Raw genomic sequence first — 22,983 nt, forward strand, 5'->3', positions numbered from 1 at the left:
CTTCTCTTGGTAACTATTTGTGGGTTTTTTTCAGTCAAGCATTGATTCAGAGGCTTGTAATGAAATGGATAGTGAGAGAAAGCGTGGAGCTTATGCAGCTGTGAGCCTCCTCTCCGCCATCTTAACCGGAAGTCCCTGAGAAAGACTTCTTGCAAAAGGTGGTACTTTGCCTGAGAATGGTGGAAGCCACGGAAGATGGAGATGGAGACAAAGGTCTGGTAAGAATTTCTGTAATAAAGCTTAACTTATAAAGATGTTTGAAGCAGGAGATAGAATACCATATGCTAGTCATAGAAAAGAAGCCAATGTAAGAGAGAAGGCTTTGGAGGAAAAATAATGAGTTTACTATTGGATATGCTAACATCCAATCTGAAATGTTTGGAAAACAAGGAACTGAATAATTGAAGGTTATGAGAGGTTTGAGCTGGATAAGTAGATTTTATAGTCATCAACACATACATGATTAGATCCATAGAATCTGATGAAATCACCAAGAAAAATAACTAAAAGATTGACAATGATTTTTATGTTGAATTTATTTTGATTGTGAAGAAAACCAGAAAGATATATCTTTTTTAAAAGGATATCCCTTTGGATATTATTTTTCAGTGTCTTTACAAGTGTCTAGGACCATAGAGATTTGTTTTAATGCTACAGACTTTGGTTTATTGTGTGCCAAGTTATTCAGGGAGGGGAGGAATCTCCAATGTAGTTTAGAGAAATCTCCAATGTAGTTTAGAGAAAGTTTATAACTAAGTTTCCTCAGTCCTGAAGTACAGAAACCTAGTCCATGATCTCCATTCTCAGGCTGAATGATCTGCTTCTGTCCTGTGTTTCTGCCTTTTGTTTTTGTACTAATTCTATAACTGTCCTAGCTACTGCTATCTTTTTTTTTTTCAGGGAAAGACCATTATAATGTCTCTAGTAACTAAGTTGTGTTCAGAAAGCTCTGGGTGAGCTCAAAGCCCTTTACAATCCTGGAAAGAAGAAACTATATTTATGTATAGTCTCCTTCAACAATTCTTAGAATATAGGCTCCCTCTGCTGTAGGTTGTTCTTTCTTTTAGATAGGAAAAGGCAAAAAGGATGTCCAGAAAAGCTTAGAAAAATTTGTTTTTAACTTATATGGGTGACTGAAAAGTGTTAACTCTTCTGACAAGAGTTTATCCACCTGTGTGTCAATAAATCAGTCATCTCTGAGTGGAACTCAAGTTTCAAAAACTCAATCAACTCTCATCTTTGCCAGTTGCCAATGGACATAAAAATATCTGAAAGAAGAGATATTTTCTTGACTTTAAGTCAGTGTAGAAATTCTGCAAGCTTATTATCTTGATTGAGGAACTTTTTAAATTATCAGGGCTTATATTCTATGATATAAACACAAATGTCAAATAAACTTTGGGATTGATTCATTTCCTCAGATGCCATTTTTCCTTCCCATCTAATTCATTTGAATGATCTAAATATTTAAGGCATTGTTTATTTATTCAAATCATAAAAAGGCTTAATTAATTAAATAATTAATCCAGAGATTATTGATTAATTAAATTTAATTAATCCAGGGATTATTCATTAATTAATTTATTTATAAATATGTCTCTGATTTACTTGCTTCACTTAAAATAACCTTAAACTGACCATGGATATAATCATGCTTCAATTAACTTGATCTAAAATAATAGAATTTTAAAATTTAATATTATTCCTCAATATAGCTTTGTTATGTATGTTTTATAAATTTTATTCTTACCATTTCTAGATGAAGATAATGAACCTCTGATGATTTAAGTACCCAGATTCAAATACAGCTCTCTTGTCTCCATAAATCATTCTTTTTTAAAAATCCTAAGATCACTTCTTGCTAAAGATTAAAATATTATATATATATAAATATAAATATATATATATATAAATATATATAAATATATATATATATATATATATATATATATATATATATATATATATATATATATATATATATATATATATATATATGTCAATGATTAGTACTGATTTCCTAAAGTGAATTAATGTGAGCTAAAAGAATAGTAGGTAATGAAAACAGTGAAAATCAGACTGCATATATAAATCACATAACTAATGGCAAAGCCAAGGTTTTAAATGTAATGTTCTATCTAAATAATGTATAAAGGCAGAACATTTTCTTTTGTTCTGTTCTTCTTTTCCTCCCTGTCTCTTTCCCTTCTTTCCCTTCTTCCCTCCTTCCCACTTCTCTTCTTTCTTCCCTTCCTTTCTTCTTTTCTTTCTTTCTTCCTTCTTTCCTTTTTCCCTTCTTTCCTTTCTTCCTTTCCCTGATTGAAAATTAAAAGTGTCTTTTTGTAGTTAGATTTAATTACTATATTTTGTCTATTACTTTGGTTCACTCTTTCACCCAAGAAGAACACAGAACCTTAAGCTATTTATCAGTGTTACAAAGGCCACGCTCAAGAGTTGGAAATGAACATTTTTTCTCTCAAAGCTGCTCATGGGACACAAAGATGCATGGAAAAACAAGAACTCCAAAAAAGATTAAGAGGAAAAGAATAATAAGAATTTTGTGAGTAAGGGCTGGATAGAAATCAATACTTCAAGTTAAATTTTATATCTATGCACAGTACTTAAAATGCAATACTCATTCCAGAATGATAGATATATTCAAACTCTTCTTCTTCTTCTTCTTCTTCTTCTTCTTCTTCTTCTTCTTCTTCTTCTTCTTTTTCTTCTTTTGAATTTTACATCCCTATTTTCTATCAAGGACAAACAACTAAATTTTGAAAATTGTAAAAGAAATGTGATTTTAAGGATATTAAAGGCAAGGTAGTTTCTGACATGGTAAGAGAAACTCTATTTATTCAAAATTAGTTTCAGTCAATTGGCCTGCACTAATTCCCTCCTAGCATCATGAAAGATAATTACTGAAAAAGCTGCAGAAAGGTTGTCAAAAATCTTTGGGAGATTATAAAGAATAGACGATAGATACACTGAAAGGTTGAAGACAAGCAAATGATTTTTTTTAAGCAATAATGACCCCTGGTTCAGATATTTCCTGGCAAATAAAGCCCAGCTGGCATAAAGAGTAGCCATATGTTTAATGCCAGGAAATACTCTATGCAGAGGTCACTATAGCTATAAGCCATAAAAATTAATAAAAAGAAGAAAATTTAGTGATTGTGCTTCTCAAGATACTTTCAGGGACTTTACCCTCTTTTTCTTTCTTTCTTTTTCTTTTCATTTTATCATTTTCTCTCTCTATCCTTTTTTCTCTGTTTTATCTTTGTCTTCTCCTTTCGTTCTTTCCTCATTCCTCCCTTGCTGTCCTTTTTATTCCCTTTTCCCCTTGTTCATCTTCTCTCCATTTTTTCATTCCTTCCTTTCCTTCTTTCCTTTCCTTCTTCCTTCCTTCCTTCCTTCTTTCTTTTTCTTTCATGTTTTTAGCCTAGTTAATATATTTCATTGATACCAACCTTTTTAAGTACTTCTATAAGGATTCTTCAGGACACACATGTACTAGAAAAAAGGGGGATTCTAATTCTGTTTCAAATTGCCTCTGTTTTTTCACTTAGGAATCTTTTACAATTACAGAGATGAATTGAAGTATCACCTTTTGATTTGATTGAAAGGTGCCTAAGACACCTTTCATGTCTTAGAAAGGAAATGGTCAAGAAATACATTAGTAAAATGAAATTGAAAATCAACTCTTCAGGAAGATTAGAATTTGATTTAGAGTTGTCCATTCTTCACAAATCCTGAAGAAGTATGAGCAAATATATATTTGTAGATGTTAAGAATGTAAACCCTCTTGGATTTTAGTGCATTCCTTTCTCTCTCCTTTTACTTGAATGCCACATGATCTTTTTCATTTTTAGATTGTTGAAATACACACACACACATACACACACACACACACACACACACACACACACACACAATACATACACACATTCAAAGTAATATGGCAAATGAAGTCAGTTATTTAGAAATTCAAACTAAATGACTTAAAAGTTTAACAACACCCCTCCCCCACAAACAACACACAGAGTCACACAGCCAGATAATCACAATAAAATGTATTTTTGCTATGTGTATTAATACTTCAAGGACTTTTTTTTTAACCAATTGGTTCACTCTCAATTTGCACATATTGCGGACTCTATTGGATAAAATTATTTTAGTTAAACACTATAAATAGTTATTTAGTTCTGACTTTGTGAAGAGCATTATAAACCTTGCTAAAGAAGATCAAAGTTATAATAAAAGTATGTGTATTTATTATTAACTCATAGATGATTGATATTGGAACTAATGAATTACCTATAAATCTCAAAAGCATATGTGAGAGATTCATATGCATATATGAATTTACATAACATATGTAGGTATACATATGTGCATACATATATGCATATATATTCTGTGTGTCTATGTAAACCTAGATCCCTTGTTTTTTTGTATAAGACTGAATAATATGTAAATAAATAAACATATATGAATAATATGTAAATAAGTAAACACAATTGTCAAACTTAAGAGCAAGCAAAAATCAGAGAAGATTTACAGTTAAGAATCTAGTAGATTATATACATTGAATGAGCTCTCCCATTGGAACCAAGATATCACAGTTGAAACAAGAGAGAATCCCAGATATCATTCTAAGGGATATTTTACAAGCTTTCTAGTATAATAATTTTGGGAAGGAAAATATTATTTTGATGTTATTTCCTCTATGTGTTGATTTCTTTTCAAAATCTTTCTCTCTTCAGTGATCTAAAAATATGTAGAATGTCATGTTTTTCCTCTCAAAGTTAAAAGTACTTAAATGTCAGAAAAATAGCATCTCTTTTTTTCCCACGCTATCATCAGTTCTGCTATTCATGTATATGAGGAGCATTGACTAATCAGTTTCTACCAATGAAAACAGTCTTGTGGAATATATATTTAGTGTGTAAAAAATCCAACCTTGTATAAAGAGTTTGGGAACCCTTTACACCTGTTAAATCATAGGAGAAGTTGGAGCATCCACTGGCCCAAAAAACTGCTTACTCTTCTGAGAGCTTTTCAATTAGGAAAAAAAGTACCTGATAAAACTCATAGTAACATTCCCAAAGCTCTGTGATGGGACTCTACTTCCATTCCAATTCTTATAACCATCATTGAGGAAAAGACCAATGTGGAGGGGCATATCTTCCTGAAGATCATGAGTACCAACTATTGACCAACTGTCACTATTAAATTACCAATAAACAAGAGTTCTATGAGTATCATTACCACCTTACTTCTAACCTAGTTTTCATATTTAGCTTCCAAGGAAACAATTAGAAAGGACTAATTATCCTTAACCTCTTCTATACAATTAGTACTAATAGTGTAAGTACATTAGACTAGCTGAAAAAACAAAGAATAGTAATGGAGAGGCAGGAGATAGGGTGTGCCAGGCAAGTCAAACCATTTATTAGCTCAACCACCTCCTTCCTTCAGATCCAATTAGAAATAGAGAATGACTTAGAACTCAAGGGCCTTGAGAATATCAAGGCCAGCTGCTAAAATAGTCATCTGGAGAAGATTTACTTGTGGAAATATGTTGCTTTTGAAGCTTATGCAGTCATGGAAAATATAAAAAAGAAAGTTCTTGCTACCAAAGTACTTGCACTATCAACAGAAATTAATATGATTTGGTCATTATAAATGGCATTTAAAAAAAAAAGCAGTGTCTTCTGCTTTGCTGCTGCATTACAAGGACAATGAGACTTCTCATGTAATTTGTAGTGGAAATCCAATAACAACTCACATTTATATAGTTTATTTTATGTTAATTACTCTGCTAAGCACTTTATAATTATTATTTTATCTTCATGTTTAAAATTCAACTTACTTAAAATCAGGGGCTGTCTTAGTTTTCTATTTTTATTTATTTCAGAACCTTGTATAATTTCTAAATGCTTCATTTGTATATGCATGTATAGCTTTGACAAAAGATAAGATCACATAGGCCTCTATGAAGTTGGCTCTTACAAGTTTCTTGAAATTTGTATTAACAATCATTTCTTTATTTTAGATATTTTGCTTTACCCATTTCTTTACGGTTTTTGTCATGCTTATGAAATATATTCCTTAGGGCAAAGCTAATATTGTTTGAATCTATTCCTGGTGATAGATCCATTTCTGCTCTAGATTAAGAAAAGGGAAGATAAGTTAAAAAAAAAAAAACAACTAAAAAATGAACTAATCTATATAAGTGGTAAAGAAAGCTATAAGTGAGAAATATAGTACTGGAAATAAAGAAGAGGACAGACATATGAGAAATGATGGAGATAGAACTGACAATATTTGGCAGCTGATTTAGTATGAAAGAAATGGAAGAGTTGAAGATAGCAAGAGATTGGGTGAATCCTGTTGCTACTAACAGAAATACTGAAGTCAGAAAGACCAATTTAATTTTTTGAATATATTCTACCTAAGGGCCATGGTGGTATAGTGAACAATATGACCTAAGTCAAGGAGTAAGCATTTGTACTTCTGTTACATATTCTTTTAGTAGATATTTAGTCCAAAAACAAACAGAAACAGAAACAGAAATAAAAGAAAACAAAAAAGCACTAAATGTAAGAGCAAATTGGATTATTCTCTCTAGCCCAGCCTTTTTTGTTAAACGTACCTTATATACTTGTTAATAACTATGTTAAAATATGAGTGTTTTTATTTTCTCATTTCTTAGATTTGGTCTCTTGTGACTTTGTGGTATCTTTGCTTATCTTTTTTTTATTCAGTGTAGTTATTCTGTAGGGTAATAAATCTAAATCTTATTTTGAGACACACTTCCCAAATACACTTTTCTCTTCTGAATCCCTGGCCTTTTGTAGGAAGCACTTATAAAATTACTATGTGTATTGGTAAATTCATTTTTCAGACTAATCTAGTATTATTAACCTAACATTTTATAAATAGTTTTCTTCCTTTGTATCCAAGCAAATTATTGTAAAAGTTTTGACAGATTTTCCTACTTGGCATATCTTGGATGCTTCCTTAGCTGGGAATCATCACTCCCCACTATTCTTATTTTATCTATTCACAATATTTGATTACTCAACTGTTGAAACTTATTGTCTTACTTTATTATTCCTTAGAAGATCAGTAAGTATTTTGTTCAAAGATACACAGTATTTTTCTCCCCACTACCCATAACCCACTTTTTATTTTCTTAAAAAAAAAACCTTGCTTGAAAATTTTTGCTTTGTTCTATAAAAGATAAAACTAATTGAGTCTATATAGTTAGTAATTACATGACTCTTGCAGAAATTAAAACTAGAACATTTTATAAAAGCCAGTGCAAAATTCTCCATATTCTCTAATTCAGCTTCTGAGGCTTTTTGTCTGTTTTTGCTTTTGTTTCAGTTTTTTTTTAGTTTAGCACTCTTAGAAAACTACCAAGACAGATTGTTCACAGAAATTCCCCTTTTTTCCTATAAATATTCTCTTCAACTGTGTTACAACTTTATGTGATTTACCTTATAGTACCAATTTTAATATCTTTTCTTTGAGTCCTTCCCCTTTTTACTTTTTTGAACTGTTTTTTTTTTCTTTTTTCATCCAAAGTCCTATTATTTCTTCAGTTCTTTATCCTCTGCTTCACCTGTTCCTAAAATGAATCTTTAAAATATTCTTCATGCTCAATTCTTTCTTTAATTTTTTTTTATTTTATTGTATGGATAGCCAATAGATAGATGGTTGGTAATTTTTCCAGTTTGTTTGGAAAACTGGAAACAATATGACCAATGTCAGTGTTTGTGCAAAGATGGACATGAGATATATTCTCTAATACAGTTTACCAGCTGTTTGTATTGTACACCAAAGGGCCATTCAGAGTGTAATTTTTTTTTCCTCTTGCTATGATAACTATCAGTTCAGCTCAAGCAATATCTTTCAAGGAAATGAACCAGTGTGGTTCCTAGTGAAACAGAGTTTTGCCCTCATTGGGGCATAACTTTGGGCACATCAGAATCAGCCATCTCTTAGAATTACATTGCTTTTTATGAGTGTGTATGGTGTGATGATTACTTTGCAGGAAATTCATGGTTGCAGCTGCTTGATAAAACTCATGTGTTTCAGAGTGGTACATTTCAGAAGCAAGATGACTTATCATCATCTGGTCCATAGTACTATGTTATTATAGGATTCATTTCATTACTCCTAACAGAATTTCAAAGAAGGAATTATAAGCCTGACATTGAACACATTGGGGCTATAGTATGGCTCAGAGAGCATGCTCAGAAGTTGCAGTTCTATGCTGTGTGCCTAATGCTGATGTTCTTTGAAATCTCATGTGTCAGTTAGCCTCCTTACAGCCCAATCTTTTCATCTTTTCATCCAATTTCAGTGGATTGATATATTTATCTGAAATCTTAGGAATTACATAACAAGAAATTACACAAATATATGGATTGATGAATATTCACTAATAGGCTTATTCTCTTCTCAGTATAAAATTTCATTATCATAAATACATATTTTAAAAATATGTTTCTAATTGGGGGGGGAATTGTGCTATGTGGGATTTGTAACTGATGTATATCAAGAGACATCTTATCAATAAGCCATCTTGATTGACCAGATTCATATGAATAATTGCAAGATTGGATTTTCTTAGATACTTAAAAAAAAAAATCCCTCCTTTGTCCTTTATTGGTATGAATTAATTTCTATGACTTACTTATTCCCCCACTTCTCCTAGCTTTATGTTATATAATTGGGATAAGGGGGATCAGAAGGGCATGCATTTATTTATACTTTCTCATTCCTCAAAAATATTTAAATATACATCAATTAGATTCTCTCTTATTTGCCAGTTTCATAATATATTCCTGGGAGAGCAATGGATAGAAAGGTTCTGAATGACTTGTGTTATCTCATTCTTCACATATAATCAAAAAAGTAACAAATTTGTATAGCTAAAATGATTTTCTGAGGTCATATAGTCTAAAATGTAACTGAGAATAATCTGTTCTTTAAAATTCTTGATGAATTAATATCTAATATTATCTGTAAAGTCATCAATGATAGGCAATTATCCATCTTCTCTGGCATATCTTTGACTTCTGGACAACTGAGATTGATGAATAAGCTCATCCAGAAGAGCTTTATATTTCTTGACTTAGCCTGTGTTGGCTTTTCAAATGTAATTTTTTTTTAAATAATTAACTTTATTTTTAATCCTAGAAGCAATATAAAGGTCCCTTCCTTCCTCTTTAACTGTAGGATTTTATATTAGATGAAAATTTAGTAATTCAATCATAGTTACTTTGAGCCCCCAGTTGGGAAAATTTCTAACATTTAAGAAGAAAATTGGTATATTTGTCTCTAGCTGAGCAATGGTTTCATTGTGGTTGAGACAAAATTTAGGTTAAAGTAGCAAATAGAATATATATATATATGTATGTATGTATGTATATGTATATGTATATATAGCCTGTTACTAAACAAACAATGGAACCTAAAGTAATGGAAAGAAAAAGTAGACCTTTTTCTTAGAATTTCCCTCTGTTCTTGAGGCAGGTAAAACTGGTTGTATTAGGAAGTATCTTTGGCAAGTTTTGTCTTATTTATAAAGTTATAAATACAGTAGAATAATGTAATAATAAAGTTTACCAAAGGTTTCATTTCTAATCATAAAAATAATGATTCCCGTTTTAAAGTATTTTAAGGTTTAAATATTAAATAGTTAACATGATATGCTATACTAAACATTAGAATTTAAATTGAAGTCTTTGATTAAGAACCTGCATCTGACACATTTGTGTAAATTCCTTCATTTCTGTCATATACATTTTCTGACTGGTAAAGATAGACATTATCATGTTTCCAAAAGATCTATAATTCCTTAAGATTGAATCAGTTTTTGTGCATACCCTTTGACCCAGCATTATTACACCTGGGCTTATATCCCAAAGAGATGGTAAAGAAAGGAAAGGGGCCTATATATGCAAGAATGTTTGTGGAAGCCCTCTTTGTAGTGTCCAGAAACTGGAAACTGAATGAATGCCCATCAATTGGAGAATGGCTGAATAAATTGTGGTATATGAATATTATGGAATATTATTGTTCTGTAATAAATGACCAGCAGGATGATTTCAGAACTTACATGAACTGATGCTGAGTGAAATGAGCAGGACCAGAAGATCATTATATACTTCAACAACAATACTATATGATGATCAATTCTGATGGACATGGCCCTCTTTAACAACGAGATGAACCAAATCAGTTGCAATAGAGCAGTAATGAATTGAACCAGCTACACCCAGGAAAAGAACTCTGGGAGATGAGTATGAACCACTACATAGAATTCCTAATCCCTCTATTTTTGTTCGCCTGCATTTTTGATTTCCTTCACCGTCTAATTGTATACTATTCCAAAGTCTGACTCTTTTTATACAGCAAAATAACTGTTCGGACATGTATACATATATTGTATTTAACTTATACTTTAACATATTTAGTATGTATTAGTCAACCTGCCATCAGGGGGAAGGGGTGGGAGGAAGAAGGGAAAAAAGTTGGAACAAAAGGATTTGCAACTGTCAATACTGAAAAATTACTGATGCACATATCTTGTAAATAAAAAGCTATAATAAAAAAATTAAAGAATTATCTTGGGCTGGCCTAGATTTTCAAACTTTTCCTGATCTTCTTCTCCTGAGAATCTTCCCTGCCATTTATTTCAGTCCTGTCTTACTATTTCAGTCCCTGAATAAAGCTGATACCATTAAAAAAAAAAGAATCAGTTTTTTAACCTACATTTTATCCACATGCAAGGTGGAATGGTGAGTTCCAAACCTTCATATTAGGAGATTAATCAGGCTAGTCATCTCTTTTTTCTCCATTCAGTTATATTCTTTGAATTTCTCTTCCCTCCATTCCTACTTTTTTAAGCTTTTTTTTTTTTAATTTTGCCTTTTTCTGATTAACTGTAATTTCCTTAAAGTCAGGGACTGTCTTTCTTTATTGTATTTGTAAATCCAATACTTAGTAGAATGTCTGGTACTTTGTAAGTACTTAGTAATTGCTTATTGACTAATTAAGTAAAGTGATGCTATCCCATAAGGTTATTATGACAATCAAATATATCAATATATATATATAAATGGAATATGAAAATTAAAGTGCTACACAAATGTCAGATATGATTAATTTATTATTACATACTGATTTGTAGTATAGATACTATATTGCATTACTATCTTCATTTTGGAATTTAAAGAGATTAATTGACCTGTCCATGAATATGTAATTAATGTCAGAGGGAAATTAGAGCCCATATCTTTTTGCATTAAACAATGTCAGAAGATAACTTCTCAGATATTTTTATCCTTATTTTACAGATAAGGAAAATGAAGTTATTTTTCCATGGTAACAAATTGGTGTTGGAGACAAAATACAAATACAAGCTATGCTATGCTAGCTATGTTCTTTAGAATGCTCTTTAACAATGCTCTTTAGAAAAATCTTTGGATATCATTGTATCAAAAGATTGTAGACTACAAAAATTATTTTTTAGGCTATGTAATTTGATTTTCTTACGTTACAAAGTGAGCACCATAAGATTGAATCTGTACTAGTCATCTGTTTTAGTCTACTGAATATAATGCAAAACAATGCATCTTTGTAATCATAATGCCTTCTATAAATATTCATTGCTATCAATGTAATTCCTAGGCTAGAATTTAAACATTAAAGAAATTAGCCTTCTTTGTTTTAATTTTGTAATAGGAAGTTACAGTTCATATGTGGCTCTTTTCCTCTAGTCAATCACACTGAGAAAAGGAATTTACCCCCTTCGATATAAAATGCTTGCCAAAAAGTTGAGCATAAAAAGTTATATTTTTCCCCATTGCCTTGCAAAAGAATGTCAAGAGTGCTTCCCCTTCACTGTTGAATGATGTTAAATTGGAAATTGAAGAAAGTTTGCTAACACCTTAGCCTTTGGCAACTGCCCTAAATGTTTGCTGTCAGGCAGTTAATGATCTGTAATCATAGGGGGGTCCAGTAATATTTATTTAGAGAAACCCATTTGCAGAGCACATTGTGTTAATATATAAATACTATTTTTGTTATAATCTTTAATAATCTTTTCATGATATGAATACTCACTCCTGATATATCAAAACATTCAACAGTGTGTGCATGTGTGGGTGTGTGCACATTTTTCTCAAACCAAACTTGTTCTGAAGCATGCATGATCCCATTATAAGGCAGTATGATTCATGGAAATATTGCAAAATTTGGAGCCACAAAACAGATGCATAATATGAAGTTTAGAGCCACATATCTATATAAAACCTAGGCATTACAATGTAGCACACCTTTGACCTTGAAAAAGTCATTTCTTTTTAAAGTTGGTTTCCTCATCTGGGGAAAAATAGTAATTGGATCAGATGATTTCTAAAATCTCTTCCAGTACTGTTTATGATGCTAAAGTCAATATTAAGAAAAATGGAGAATATAGTCACTGACATTTTTGCTTTAGAACTTCCTTTCTACAAACAATACACTTTTGAGTTCTTATTCTTAATGAAACAGTACTTTTAAAAATCTCTAACAAATAATGATTTCTTTACGCACATATTATCAGTTCCTTCTGTCCCTCTGACTTGTTCATGAACATGTATTTAATGTCAGAAGGAAATTAGGGCCCAGATCTCTTTGTGCATACACAAATGAAATATCCATTCCAATGAAAAGTCGTAAGATCAGAAGACTTAGAATTATCAAGAAATTTAAAAACTATTTAATTAAATTCTTTCATTTAAAAAATAAATATATTGAGACTTAAGAAGGTTAATTAAGTGCTTTCTTCCAAAACATATTCAAGTAAGGATTGCTGTAATATAGGGGGAAAATGGATAATGTGAATAAAACCGATATTTATCAAGTACTTAGTATGTGCTAGGTAATGTACTAAGTACTGAGAAATCGAATACAAATGAACAAGGCAGTTTCTGTTCTTAATGAATTCATATTTTAATGGGAAAAGACAACACATATAAGGAAATGGTGGTCAGATGTTTTGAACAGAAAAGTCAGAATAACCAGTCACCAAGGTGATGGGGCAAGATATTGATACAGCCTTAATAGGTATAAAACTGTTGATTTAATTACCATTTACAGAAATTGAGTTAAAATTGTTACGGAGTTGGGTCTGCCACTGTACCCAACTCCTTAACAATTTTAACTCAATTTCATGAGTTGGAGATAACTAGGAATGGTAAGCCTGAGACGAAGCAGAATAAAGTAGATGTTCAACAATCAGATCCCAAGAATCACAGAACTAGGGTTTTTAAATTCTAGCACTAAGGTAGGACTCAAATTTATTTTGATTGAATATTTACTGCATGTGTGAGGTCATAGGCAAGTCACTTCAAATCTCTGAGACTCAGCTATTTTAAATATAAAACGGGCATATATAATGATAATTATACTAGCTTACTTCATAGGATAAAGTGATAGGAAGAATTTGTAAAAATTAAAGTGATATGTTTGTTAACATGTTCTTAACAGTAATACTGAATTCAAACACATCTTTTTATCATAAAGGCAAAATTTTCCCTACTATACCACACTATTTTATGTTTTTGACATACAAAAATAATTAAGATATTATATTTAAACTAAATATTATAACTGTCAGCTAATCCATTAGTACAAATTTGTTTCTGATTGTTACTTAAATACTGAACCACCCTTATCACCCAGAAGAGAATATAACACTTTAATCAAGATACTAAATGAATGGTAAGAATGGGAAGAAAATAAGGGCAGCTAGATGGTACAATGGATAGAGCATTGTAGCTCATGTCAGGAGGACCTGAGTTCAAATCCTGTCTCAAACACTTAACACTTCCTAGCTATGTGACTCTGGGCAAATCATTTAACTCCACTGCCTCCCTAAGAAATTCTGATCCTTGATTTCCTCATCTGTAAAATGGGGCCCATAATATTTCTGTTATAACCTTACAATTTCAAGTGAGAATGGGAAGAAAAAGAAAGTAAGAGATAAGATATGGAGAATTGATGAATTAAGGAAGGGCGGTATCAGTATTGGGGGTGTCAGACCAGTATCATGGTATGTCTCAAAATAATTTGCAGGCTTGGACTCATTTTCAAGTCAAGGGGCAAAATTTATTATAAATGTAATGCCAATTAAAGTGGACTAAAGTGGACTAAGTTCCAAAACAATTTAGTAAAGTACCAGGAGCCAAAGATAAATTCATAAAAAAAAAAAAAAAAAAAAAAAAGAGAGAGAGGTCAAGTGTTTTATGTCACTGTAATGATAATTTTGTGGCTTAGAGGTAGAACTGAATAGTGGTCTTAGAGGCAAAGTTCAGGAATTGTATGTTATGCACCTTATTACTGTTTCAGAAACTTTGTTATTACTGACCAACAGATTGTTATTTGATAGGAGCATTGTTTATGTAACAACAGCACTCCCAAGGCCAGGTGGCCTTAGGGTTATTGCTGCATACTCCCTAAGAGCTATACCAAGTCACTGGGACCACCAGCATGTACTTCTGAGGACTTGCATTTTAGGAGAGGAAACACCCAGAACAAAATTTCCCTATGTCAGTTTTACCTAGGGCTGAATTGGAATTACAAATGGGGTATGTATATTGTATATTGAACAACAACAACAAGACAGGTAACAGCAGCAACCTCACATGTGTACTTAAACATAGACATCTTGTCCTTAGGGTAAAACTGTATATTTTATTTCAATTCACTAACATAGGCTCACTCAGCTGCTACGTCCAAATATTTTTGACTGATTAAACTTTTTTTTCTTTTTTTCTTTTTTTGATTTTAGAAACAATAGAGAGCCCCTGAAGTTTATTGAATGGGAAGTTGATAAGATTAAACATACACTTGAAAAAAGTCACTTAAAAAAAAGTCACTTTAGTAACTATAAAAATGTATATGTGATCTCTTTCTTCTGAGATTACCTTGTCTATGTTGTTTACTCACCTATGTCCATGTTGTTGATGTTAATCAATAAAGTCTAAGTTCCCTAAGTGCAGAGACTGTTGCATTTTTATGTTTGGATCTATGCATGGAACCCAGACTGATTAATCTTTATTTATGCTTATAAGTTTATGCTTATAAATAATTTTTATAAATTTATGAATAGCTAAATTTTACAATAACTGCAAGACAAATGGTGAACATTCTACAGTTACAAAGATTTTTCTTGAAAATTCTGTACTCACATTCAATAGAGAATATTCATGTCAAAACCATTCTATTCTCAGAAGCAGATTGTATCTTAAAGTCTTGCCATTTTATTTATGAAAAGAAGCATAGATTATTGAAAGATACATTGATAATTTTTTGTTACAAACATCTTTGTCATGCCTTCTCATGATATGATATTAATAAAATGAGATATTTTAGGAATCTCAAATCTGAGTAAGACCCTCTATATGTATAGACTAGTCTGTGTGTGAAACATAGGTATTTCCAAAGATACTTTTATTTTTAAGACCACTTTTAAGTAGGTTCTTAAGCCTACCAAAATAATTTAACATTCAAACATGGAATAATTATGAGATTATGTTTAGTATGTATGTACAATTTACATACATGCATATTAATTTGTGCATAACATATGCACAGTTTTTCTCAAACGTTACTATCTATATTTATTTAGGAATTATTTTTAGAGAAGGAAAAAATTGAATTGAGGTCATGTCATTAAAGATATATAGAAATTGGAAGGATATATCAAGATAAGAAATTGGTATAAAGATATAGAATGAGGAAAATGTAAATTTAATATATGTGCTTGTACATCCTGTCTTTTGAATTGATATTCTACTAAGGGATGCTGCTCAGATCCTCACAGTCTGAACTCATATTTGACTTATACTAAGAATATTTCTTTTAACTCCTTTTTACTCTCCTGATACCAACTGTGAACCATATGTTACCCCATTTCTTCAAAGCCCATTTGCATGGTATAGACTAGTATATATTGATTAATCAAAGATTAGTCTAAGGGAAATAATGTCTAGGTTCAAGCTAAATTCCTGGTTGCTATCCCTTGATAGAGAATAAATCATCAAAGGTCCAAAGTGTGGACACACACAGAAAAGAGGAAAGGGGAAATATTCAAGCCAAAAGAAAACAGAAACCAGAGAAAATATATAGGGAAAAACAAATACCAGACAATACATAGAGTGAATGAATCCTACAACTGGGTGTGAAATAAGAAAAAGAGAATGGGGAAGGGATAGGGAAGAGAAAAAGACTAATCAAAAGAGAAATTCTTTTTATGTCGCTAGTATATAATAGGTTAGAATAATGTTTGAAAAGTTCCACATGTTGACATTTTCCAAGAGTGTTTCTTTTGCTTAAGGGATCTTGAGCAGAATGCCATTTCCTCAGAGGTTGAGACAAAATTATTTGTCTTAATTACAGTCAGCTGTCCTAAAATAGCCAAAGAAAGGCCATCCATTTGCTTGTATACTTCACTTGAAGGAATACCCTCATCTGTTAGCATTTAATAGGCTAAGGTTTTCTTGCTTCATAGCTTCCAAAATGTCTTTCTTCTTCATCCGCAGGCTGAAAACCGACTTATTTTTAGAAACTGCACTTTAGAATGTGAGCTCTGAACCCTAGCTTGGGAAAGGAACCAGGGGTTGGGGAGGGAAATTCATGTTATGGAATAAAGAGGGAATGCCCTTGTATGTGTGTGTGTGTGTGTGTGTGTGTGTGTGTGTGTGTGTGTCAAACCATCATTTGTATGTCAGAGACTGCACACTGTTTTTCATAAGAAAGAAATGAACTTTCTTTGCACTCTTACTCAGACTCCTGATGGTTTTAGTGGTCACCATCATTCCACACAACCTGAAAAAAGTCTAGAACTACCTGACTTCTCAAAATCAGAAAATAAGATCAGGACTCATCTTCTTTCAAACTTTTGACAACTTGGCTCCTCATGCAGACATAGAGAACTAAATAATCAATTTCCACTAATTATGAGATTCCTGTGTAAATAGGCTTCATGCACATTACAGCAACTGGTGAAGAAAACTAAAAAGGTTTAGTGATCTTCATCTTCACTTACTTTTTATTTTGAATTCTACTTTCCTTCACCCTTTAATAAGTTGATAAATGTATGATTCATGTATGAAAATTTGGTGGTAAATATATCACATGATATTGTATTGAATATATCACTTTTTCACTTCTAATATTGCTACCACAACAGTGAAGTCTTCCATCTCCTGAATCCTGGATGATTGCAGTCACCTGCTGGTGAGTTTGATTGACACAAGTATTTTCTTTTCTTCAATCCATTTTCTATTCAGCTGCCACAGTGATTTTCCTAAAGTGCAGGTCTGATCATCTCATGTCTCCTGCCCCCCAACTCTATTAATAACAGTGGCCTATCATCTCCAGGATCAAATAGAAAATCCTCTGTTTGGTGTTCAAAGGCCTTTAAAAACTAACCTCCCCCTCTCCTACCTTTCAATTCTTTGTATCCCTTATTATCTCCCTATATACACTTTGATCCACTGAAATTGGCCTCTTGCTATTCTATAAACAAGACTTTTGGCTCCAGGCATTTTCTCTTTCTATTCTACATGCCTGAAATGATGTCACTCCCCATCTCCACCTGGATTCCTTCAATCCCAGCTAAAATCTCACCCATGAGAAACTTTTCACAATCTCTTAGTGTCTTTCTTCTTTTAATGATTTCCAATACACTGTATGTATATGTGTGTATGTGTGTATATAATATAGAGATATACCATGTTTCCCCAATAATAAGACCTATCCTGAAAATAAGCCCTCCCCTTACTGTGTAAGATTCCTCTAAAATAAGCCCTCTCCCGAAAATAAGCCCTATTGAGATTGCTACTGTAGTGAAGGTTGTTGGAATCCTTACTAACTGCTAACTAATTAGAGTTGATCTAATCTTACAAGAAGATGTTTTGGGCAGAACCTGAAACAAGGTACTAAGTAGAACTAAGTTCAATGAGTTCACACCTCCCTTGAAGCTTGTTGGGCCAGAGAGCACTATGGGAGAAAACCCATAATCCCTCTCTCTCGTATCCCACAATTCCTCCCTCTTGGATAAAAGAAACAGACAGAAGCTCTCGGTCAGATTTCAGTAGAGTTACGCCAGAAGCCCTCTCTCCGAGGCAAGGCAGAATATTTTCCACTTGGCTGGCTGGTGGCAGAAGTGTTCTTTGGAGAGGAAGACGCTACAAGTCGAGATTTCACTGGAATGACATGAAGACAGAGGCTGAAGGACCAGACCTTTGGATTTGGTGACATTCGGAGAGAGCTCTTGGAACCAAGCAGAGAGTTAGGCCTCTAAGCTAACCGGGCTATATTGGAAATAATAAAAGATCTGAACTTTCATCACCTGGCTGCATTTTGAGAAGAAACAGCTCCAACATTTTGGCGCCCTGAACGTGGGGCAAACAGACCCCTCAGTGGATTTCAGTGGAAAAGCTCCGATCCTCATTCAAGTGGAAAAGCCTCTGATCCTGATCCAGTGGAAAAAACTTCAACCCAGAAATTAGGGTGAGTGCAACAAAGAAATTTTGTTAGAAGAGTTAAAGTAGAATTTCATCTAAGATGGGACAGATATTTAGAAAACAGTCTGTTTCTGTTCAAGGAAAATGTTTAGAGAGCATTGTCAAAATTATGGAAAGCCAAGGTTTAATTATAAGTTTACAGCAAATCACTGAACTTTTACAAACTGTAAAGGACATATGTCCTTGTTTCTCTCTTGATAAGGAATTAGATCTAAATGAATGGAAATTGGTTGGAGAGGATCTTTGTCAATTCTATGATAAAAATGGGCCTAACTCAATAATTAATACATATAATGTAATACAATTGGCTATAAGAAGTTATTTAAGTGATAGAATGATGAAAAGGAAAGTACAGGAGGAAAAATTGCCAACTTTACTAGGTGAAAAGGAGGACGAATCAGATGAGAATGGAGTTAATTACAATTCTGAGTATGATACTTCACAGCAGGAGGAATTAGGTGATTCCACATCTCATGACCCTCCCCCCACAATTAACCCTTCATGGGTGGAACAAGGGGGAGGGAGAGAGACAGAAACACAGTCAGCTTCTCCTGTAAAGCAGAATTTAACAAGATTAGAAAAAGCATTAATTAAGGCAAAAAATGAAGGAGAAGATATATCTGATTTTATAAATGCATATCCTGTGATTGAAGAGCTCAACTCCTCATGTCAAAAAGAGAGAAAATACACTCCTTTTAATTTGGAAAAAATTAAAGATTTGAAAAAGAGTTGCACTCTTTATGGGGCTACATCATCTTATGTGAAGATGTTACTGGATAATTTGTCTAATGAAATCCTAACCCCGAATGACTGGAAATCCATAACGAAAACTTGTCTAGAACCGGGACAAAATTTATTGTGGCTTTCGGAGTTTCATGAATTATGTAGGATTCAAGCCCAACGCAATAGGCAAAAAGGAACTGTTGTACAAATCACTTTTGACCAACTAGCTGGTGAAGGTCAGTATGCAGAGAGTTCAGAACAGATTTATTATCCCATAACAGTCTATGAGCAAATTTCTAAGGCTGCAATAAAAGCTTGGAATTCTCTCCCTGGACAGAAAGATGGAAATAATGCTTTCACAAAAATAGAGCAAGGTCCCAATGAAACTTTTGCAGATTTTGTGGGACGTTTACAAACAGCTGTAATAAGAACCATTGGAGACAATGCAGCAACAGAAATAATGACTAAACATTTGGCTAAGGAAAATGCCAATGAGATTTGCAAGAGAATTATATGGGGGCTAGACAAAAAAGCTCCTTTAGAAGAGATCATAAGACGCTGTGCCACAGTGGACATGAATGCTTATTATGCCCAAATTATGATGAACATGGAAAGACAAGGTCCTTCTTGGCAGAGGAATTCTAGAGAAACTCGTCGATGTTTTCAGTGCGGAAAAATTGGACATTTGAGAGCTCAATGTAGAAATGGAGATAGAGCGAGAAGACAGGGTGAGAGAAAACCCAAAACTCCATGTCCAAAATGTAATCAAGGCTTTCACTGGGCCTCTAAATGTATATTGACCCAGAGGAATGAGAGGCAGGACCCAGCTCCAAAGTATCAATCAAAGGACAGGTGGGGCATGATAGCAGCTGAGGTTACACCCAGAGAGACTTTAGAAATTCAGAACTCTGATGTCATCAACCAACAGAAAAGTAATCAGGATTACAGTTGGGAAGAATACAGGCCTTTTAAGACAACAAGACAATATCCAATGCAAACAGCTCCAATGTAATTACCAGATGATGAGGAGAAATCCCAAAAGTGGTAAACAGAAGAGAATTAGATAGGTTAACTGCTTGGGGAAGAGGATCTGCTTATATTTCCACAGGTGGAAAAGGAATCAGATGGCTAACAATGAGAATGTCAAAAGAACTTTAAAATCTTCAGCTTTCAGTTCCTGAAAAACCAGCAAGAATCACTGGATTCCCTGAGATGAAAAATTGTTGATGAGACTTTTGCAGTACTTCAGAGCTTACAGGAATTATTAGATTCCTGGCGCATGAACTAATGGACAATGGATTCCTTATGGACTATTTCTAGGACTTATGGACATTTGTAAATTTTCAGGTCGATTTATGTTGTTACATTACTACTAGCCTGTGTTATATTACTATGTGCTTATGTATTTTAAGCAATTGCAAGAATCATTGGATTTCTTGAGATGAAAGATTGTTGATGAGACTTTTGCAGTAGTTAAATTTTCATGTTGATTCATGTTATTTGTTACATTACCACTAGCCTGTGTTATATTGCTGTATGCTTTTGTAAATTATGTATAATGCCTCCCATATTGATGGATTTATGTATACCATGTATATCTGTTACAAAGTTCTGGCCCATATTGATGGATTTATGTGTACCCCTTCAGAAATCCCCTATGTTTTAAAACAAAAGAAAGGGGGAGATGTTGGAATCCTTACTAACTGCTAACTAATTAGAGTTGATCTAATCTTACAAGAAGATGTTTTGGGCAGAACCTGAAACAAGGTACTAAGTAGAACTAAGTTCAATGAGTTCACACCTCCCTTGAAGCTTGTTGGGCCAGAGAGCACTATGGGAGAAAACCCATAATCCCTCTCTCTCGTATCCCACAATTCCTCCCTCTTGGATAAAAGAAACAGACAGAAGCTCTCGGTCAGATTTCAGTAGAGTTACGCCAGAAGCCCTCTCTCCGAGGCAAGGCAGAATATTTTCCACTTGGCTGGCTGGTGGCAGAAGTGTTCTTTGGAGAGGAAGACGCTACAAGTCGAGATTTCACTGGAATGACATGAAGACAGAGGCTGAAGGACCAGACCTTTGGATTTGGTGACATTCGGAGAGAGCTCTTGGAACCAAGCAGAGAGTTAGGCCTCTAAGCTAACCGGGCTATATTGGAAATAATAAAAGATCTGAACTTTCATCACCTGGCTGCATTTTGAGAAGAAACAGCTCCAACAGAAGGTGATCCCCTGTACTACATGCTACATTATGGTACCCTCTGTATGCACCGTCTCTTCCCCTCCCCCCCGCCCAGGTGAAAAGCATGTTGCGCTCCGAGCTGCATCCAATCAGAGCTGCAGCAGTGAGCGCGTCATCCTGTTCTTTCCCAGTGATTTGCTTGCTGGCGCAATTGAGAGCAGTGCCGCGGAGGAGAGCTGAGGCAGGACAACATAAAAAACCAGTATGTAAGCGGGAGTGAGGGGGCATGATGGAGGATAAAAGGGGTATGATGGAGGATAAATGAAGAACTCAGGGGGCATGATGGAGGATAAAAGAAGAACTCGGGGGCATCATGGAGGACAGAAGGAGCACTCAGGGAGCATGATGGGGTTAAAACATTATTGAGGGGCATGATGGAGTGAAAAGAAGGACTGATGGTCATAATTTTATTATTCTGTGTGCACGGGTCACCTATGTTTTGGCAATTCATTTGGATGGAAAGAAAGCCACACCTCTAATCATCAGTAAGGGCAAGAAAGATAAGATTGAACATGTATCAGGCATTTACGTTCTTGAAACTGAAAAAGCCTGGTGTACACAAGCCGTTATAAGAAAGTGGGTTGATTTAATGCTGCCAGTTGTTATGTGAGGTAACCAAAGAGGTCTGATAATCTGGGATTCAGCCAGCACTCACCGCGCTAAAGAAATGAAGAACTTCCTTGCAGAGAGAAGAATAGATCAAGTAATGATTCCTGCAGGAATGACTGCCTATCTCCACACCCTTGATATTGCAATAAACAAGCCATTCAAGGACCATTTGCACATGGAAGTCAATGACTACAATGAAAATAGAATGGAAAGAAATCAGCGTGGAAACTTTGTGAAGCCTTGTCTGCAAGAAGTCGTGACTTGGGTGAAGAAGTCATGGGATAAAATTACTGACAGCTGTGTCACCAAGGCACTATGAGCAGGTTACCTGGACAAGACATGTTCATTTAAAGAGAGTTATATTGCTGGACATGACAGATTGGGTCCACTTCTTCTGAAGGAAATAGAGGTGCAAGACATCCAGGACGGAATTCAGGGTATAGACACTTATGACGATGTTGTTGAAGAAGATGGCATGATCATTATTGAATAAAGGTACTTTTTTTGTTCACATTTACCTGTTTATTAAAATTGCTGTCAATGTTCATTAAAATAAGCCTTCCCCTGAAAATAAGCCCTCTGGTGTTTTTCAGGTTGTGGTATTTTCCAAATAGTTTGCATAATATTGGAATTATTTGTTCTTTAAACAATTTTTTGTTCCAAAAAAAAATAATAGGACAGTGTCTTATTATCCGGGAAACACAGTACATATGTATATCTCTATATTATATATAGTATTCATATGTAGTTGTATTTGTTATGTGTTCTTTCCCTATTAGATTATAAAATGAGCTTCTGGAGAGAAGGGATGGTTTTT

Source organism: Antechinus flavipes, chromosome 1 (genome assembly GCF_016432865.1).
Source record: "Antechinus flavipes isolate AdamAnt ecotype Samford, QLD, Australia chromosome 1, AdamAnt_v2, whole genome shotgun sequence".
Taxonomy (NCBI): Eukaryota; Metazoa; Chordata; class Mammalia; order Dasyuromorphia; family Dasyuridae; genus Antechinus; species Antechinus flavipes.